At 35.8% G+C, this 6044-nt stretch overlaps 1 protein-coding gene across 8 annotated transcripts in view; it reads left to right on the top strand.

Annotated features, from left to right (window-relative positions):
• The first annotated feature begins 3843 nt into the window (after positions 1–3843).
• Positions 3844–6044, top strand: part of LOC141435723 (uncharacterized) — a 186822-nt gene continuing 184621 nt past the window's right edge. For all 8 annotated transcript variants that reach the window (XM_074098483.1, XM_074098481.1, XM_074098477.1 and 5 more), the window contains exon 1: positions 3844–4011. The gene's annotated coding sequence lies outside the window, so the exon portion shown is untranslated. The remainder of the gene's footprint in view (positions 4012–6044) is intronic.

Below are 6044 nucleotides of genomic sequence, written 5' to 3'. Positions count from 1 at the left end.
AACCTGCACAAACCTGCGAAGCAATTCAATCAAGCCCTCTTGTTCTGAGAGGAGGCCTGTGCCCAGCAGTGGGACGTATATAGGCTGGGATGATGATGATGATATAGTATAAACAATTTCCGTGGATTTCTAAAGCACGGATTTTTGAAGAAATAAAAATACGCGTCGACTTGAGAAGTCACCTCCTCCGTTTTTTTTTCGTCGGATAAAAATATCTCAAATGACTGAAATTTCGACCCTTTTCACACACAAACACTAATAATATGTTGTTTTAGTTTTTGATTTGTGTACTTAGGTATTTTAAGTTTAAGATAGTTGTGTGTAAGTAATTGAATTGTTGCCTGGTCGATCTACGCTCGGGGTAAAACTCAATACCAAGCGTTATCCGATAAGACCGAGCTAGATCGATTTTTCAACCCCGAAAACCCCTACATATAGGTAGAGTTTATCTAAGTAAAACGAGCGTGGAGTATAATAGTATCAATTCATTAGTAAGTAGTTTTTTATTGTCTATTTTTGCTTTGTGATTCCCTCTTTCAAAGTATAGCAACTGCCTCTTTCATTTCCTTTTTTTTTATTGAGAGAAATCGACATGACGCTGGCTCAATCGTAAAGTACAGCCAAAATTAAAAAAAATAATAGGGAGAGGTATTCACGATGACGCGTGCCGTGGTTCTTATTACAATGTCATTTATGTCTAATTTTGACAAATTCACGCCTCTTCGTGGATGGCACCAGGTATACATAGGTATCAAATTTCATAGACATTGTTGGAGCCGTTTCCGAGATTCTGATTATAATAATATTAATAAACGTTTATTGCAGACCAGTGGCCATAGATTAAAATAAATAAATAAATATCCTGGGACACTTGACACCAATTGACCTAAGCTTTGCTTAGTTTGGGACTAGGGAATTGTTAGTAACATGTATATATAAAAGGATTGCTCGTTTGAAGGTATTCGATTTATTATTTCCTGTTTATGCATATACTTAAATTGTTTTGTATTGAATAAAGTTTGAAATTTTACTGCAAAATTCATAATATAATAAAACTACTTTAACAACTCACTTCGTTGTAGTAAAAATGTGCAAGATCAATAATGAACGATCTGCTTTGAGAGATTTATATCCAGTTATCAAGAGACCGTCTTTTTAAAGCTTTTTATTAAGATAAGCTAATCTTAGACAGGAAGTTGGGTAACTCTAATAAGGATACGTCTCTTCCGATTCCATCCAAACCAAATTGAAAAGGCGTTTAATATATAACTTCCTTGAAGAAAATAATTTAATAAATAAGTTATGAAACTGAACCAGTTATGTGTTTCTAGTATGGCTAAATATAAGAGGGTAGAGATAGTAGAAATACGAGTTACTTATAAAAGGGAAAAAAATGTGTACAAAGGCGAACTTATCCTTTGAAGAGATCTATTCCAGGGGTGTCGGCGCGATTAGTGAATTCGGCACGTTCTATGGAAGTGTACCTATTTTACATAGGTTGGTAGGTACTTATAAATACATTTTGAAAATAGAAATGAATTCGTCAACAAAGCGTTTTTGAGTTTGATAATTTTTATGGTTCCGTATTCCAGCTGGAAAGAGACAAATATTCCCTACTACAAAGGGTCTCGGTAGTGCCAGGTCACTTTTACTGACCATTTAGGTTCCAGAAAATAAGGTATGACGAACCACGAGCGAAGCTAGGAGGAGTGTTAGGAAACGTGTTAGTCGAGTGAGTGAAGCGAGCGCACCGTGGCGGCGGCCCTCGAAGCGCCAGGACTTAATTAATTTTTCACTTCTCATGCTCATAAAATGTTACTTTAGTCTCTGCATATCTGGACTAAAGCTCCTTTTTATTCTCTAGGGATTAAAGTATTTTTTTAATTTACCTTAAAAACCCCTAAACAGCCAACACGGTGCTTGTGAATGGAGGATTTTTAGGGCGTGGAAATAACCTCAAAATCACAACAGTGCAAAAATATTTAAAAAAAACACGATTTCATTTCGTGAAACACAATTAATGATTACGAGTATGAATCTTTTCAAAAATTAAGGTTTAATTCATTTTTTATGCATAGTCCAATTAGTTTTAAAATAGTTTTCAATTTTGAAACTGTTGGCTAAATATGCAAGCATTTAAAGCGTCACTTCATAAACAATAAAAGAAAAAAAAACACTTTTTTTTTGCTATTGGAATTTGGAAAGATGGCCTGTCCATTAGTCGAGCGTACGTTTTTAAAAAGTAATAAGTATTTTAATTTTGAACAGAACATTGTTCTTTTCCTCGCATTCAAAGTGAAAAGTAGTGTTTAACGCGAGACTAAACAACATAATGCCACTCGAACTATAGCCACCCTCGCTCTGCTCGAGTGGCTAAGCATCTCGTGTCATTATGGCTTGTTTTAGTCCCTTGTTGAACAATCTACTATAGGATGTAATTTGGCCCCTACCAGTGCTGGTTATGTAGGATGGTTATGTACGATGAACAGGGGGGGAAATAGCTATCGATTTCTATCGAAATTGGCCATTAAGGGATTTCGGGGGCATCGTCCTCATCTCAGCCTATATATAACGTCCCACTGCTGGGTATAGGTCTCTTCTCTGGATGAGAGGATTCGGGCCATTCTTCCCACTTGATTCTATCTTGATCTTATATATGGGAAAACAAGTGTGTCGACTAAATACCAATTAGTATTAGTTTTAAATATAGTGTTTTTAGGGTTCCGTACCTCAAAGGAAAAACGGAACCCTTATCACTTGTCCGTCCGTCCGTCCGTCGATCTGTCAAGACCCATTTTATTGATTAATTTATTTACTTCAACAAAAAATTATAGCATTATCTACATTTAAAACATCAATGCGCTATAAAATTCAAATTATACTATACGCACACAAAAAGACATAATCAAAAAACCCAACTGCCTTAAAAACTAAAAGGAAGAAAATAAGTCTAGTGGTCTAGAACTCTGTCAAGAAGCTCATTTAAGGTTCAACAGTCGGGACCCATTACCAAGACTTTTTGAGCTGGTTATGATTTGAATGGGTCCCGACTGTTGAAAATTAAATGAGCTTCTTGACAGAGTTCTAGACCACTAGACTTATTTTCTTCCTTTTAGTTTTAAGGCAGTCGGGTTTTTGATTTTTTTATTTATTGTTTTTTATTTTATACTTTTTGATATTTCTGTGAAAATAGTAGATTAAAAGTATTATAACCCATAAATATTTTGAATGGGCTAATTATTAGCTTTCATTTGATTCCCATATTGTTACACTACAAGATATTTTTTTTTATTCCTTCTTCATATTTTTTTTTCGCAGATGCCATATTGAAATATTATATACCCTATGTCACTCCGACAGTTATGACGAATCCAATGATACCTCATACATATGTTACAATCCGTCCAGCAATTTAGGCTGCCGCGAGGACCAAAGAAATTGAACATACATACCCACATACATACATACATACATACATACGTACATACATACATACATATGCTCGAAAAACATAACCCTCCTTCGGGCAGTCGGGTAAATACACAAAAATTACATTAAAAAAACTAACTAGGGATTTTTGATTATGTATAGTTAGTCTGTCAGGTATTTATGGTATGGACTAAATTGCTCGAAATAAATGGATTTGTTATTATTATTAAGTAGGTACGTTTATCAAAACCAGTGACCGCAGTGACAGATATAATCTTTAAATTTATATTACACCACTCTTGAAGGCTTTAAACGTCTCTAAACTGAAGTAGCTTTATCCGTCAACTCCAACAAAACCTTCACCATAACGCATATTGTTTGCTATGGCTTTATAGGAAGACAGGTGGCAAGTGAACATGCGCCAGTCTCTCTCGAGCGTGCGCCCGCGCCGCCTGTGTAGATCGCAGCACGGATCGACCAATCACGTGACTAGGTTTAAATTTGGATTCCTGTGAAGTGTGTGCTGTGAGTACGAAAGTGTTAAACTGTGTTGTGATTTTTGTTGGATTTTTTTAATGCAAGGTGAGTTATGATGGTCTATGTTGTTGGTTATGTATGAGTTAGGTTTTAGATAAAATTATTGGGACAAGTGTTTGTTCCAGTAGTAAATATTTTAAGCGATATTTTGGAAGCTTTGTGATAGTTGCGGATTATTTTAAATTTTTCTATTAAGAATCTTATTAGAAAATTTAGAACTTTAATTAAAAATCAAATACTATAATATAAACATAAACTCAAATACGCGATTAAAGTTATGTTTTACGAGAGTATAAATAAATTGTTGTATATTAACAAATTATTTATAAATAAAGGTCTCTTCATACCAAGGTATCTACATAACAAAGTTCGCAAGTAGGTAGCTACTTATCCAATTAATTTCATACAAATATATGTGCAGTACTAATAATAAAAATAATATTTCCATGGCTAAACCCACCCACCTCCGCTTTCACACAAATTGAGATATCTACCCGACTGTAGAAGTATTAAAGTAAACAAAATACATGGAAGTTCTAAGGTTATATGTCAGTACTTAAACCTGGCATGGTAATAAAACTCACAAACGACCTCACATAAAATATGTTGCTAAATATACTAGGGCCATGTCTAAACACCATTTTACAACTCCTACCTATCACCCTCAAAACAATCAAACATTCACCGACGGAGTACGAATCGATGAAAATACATCCTAATAAATACCTTTTTAAAGGTAAAAAGGTAAAGGTAAAGTTAAGTGGTTAGAGAACCTGACTACGAAGCTTGAGGTTCCGGGTTCGATTCCCGGCCGGGCAGATATTTGTATGAATAATTCGAGTGTTTGTTCTCGGGTCTTGGATGTTTATTATGTTCTTATTTGTTTTTTTTTTATGCGACTGGAAGGCAAACGAGCAAGTGGGTCTCCTGATGGTAAGAGATCACCACCGCCCATAAACATCTGCAACACCAGGGGTATTGCAGATACGTTGCCAACCTAGAGGCCTAAGATGGAATACCTCAAGTGCCAGTAATTTCACCGGCTGTTTTATTCTCCACGCCGAAACACAACAGTATAAGCACTGCTGCTTCACGGCAGGATTAGCGAGCAAGATGGTCCAATGGATGGCACAAGGTCCTACCACCTGCAAAGTATGTATTTATCTATACTCGTATAAGTATGTTTATCCGTTGCCTAGTATCCATAGTACAAGCTTTGCTTAGTTTGGGACTGGGTCATATTGGTCACACCAATATAAAGTGAAGTGAAGTGTGAGTGATATGAAGTGTCCCATGGTATTTATTTTATTATTATTTATTATTATACAGCGTGTATTTTTGATACTACCTCAGACATTAAGGTTAGTTAGTGAAGGCCCCGAATAATAGGATTTTATTATGTTTTAGTAAAAACAATTGACTTATTATTTTCCTTAAAAAAATAATTAGCACGCAATGTATCACTACGCGATACTGCTTTGTTTTTATTCACAACGTCGCACTTGTTGACGTGACAGCTGTCACAGAACGTTTCTCTCTCGTATCAAATTATTGTACGCATTACATTGCTGCTCGAAAATATTTCAATAATTAATTACGCTCTGGAAGTTAATTTTAAATTAACAACTAATTTTGATATCGGTTCACAGCACTTAAATCTTCGTCTGGTTATAGTTTGAGGTAGTATCAAAAATACACGCTGTATATATTTCGGGGGTCTTGGAAACTGCTCCAACGATTTCGATGAAATTTGGTATGTGGGGGTTTTCGGGGATGACAAATCGAGCTAGCTTAGTATTATCTCTGGGAAAACGCTTATTAAAGACTTTTAGTCCGAGCAAAGCTCAGTCGCCCAGGTACTATGCCATTAATCGTTATTTCTTGGCAATAAAAGGACCAGCAGGGCTACTACGAAACTAAAAACTCGAAGTTCGTGCCGTGCGGTCCCTCTGACACTTATACTATTTAATACGAGAGCGAGAAGGACCGCACGACACGAACTTCAAGTTTCGAATTTCGTAGTAGCCCTGCTGAGGCTGTATTGTCTTACATGTTGACGTTCGCGATCGCATCTCCAT

This window comes from Choristoneura fumiferana, chromosome 15 (assembly GCF_025370935.1).
Source record: "Choristoneura fumiferana chromosome 15, NRCan_CFum_1, whole genome shotgun sequence".
Classification (NCBI taxonomy): Eukaryota; Metazoa; Arthropoda; class Insecta; order Lepidoptera; family Tortricidae; genus Choristoneura; species Choristoneura fumiferana.
This window is presented reverse-complemented; position numbering and strand designations above follow the sequence as displayed.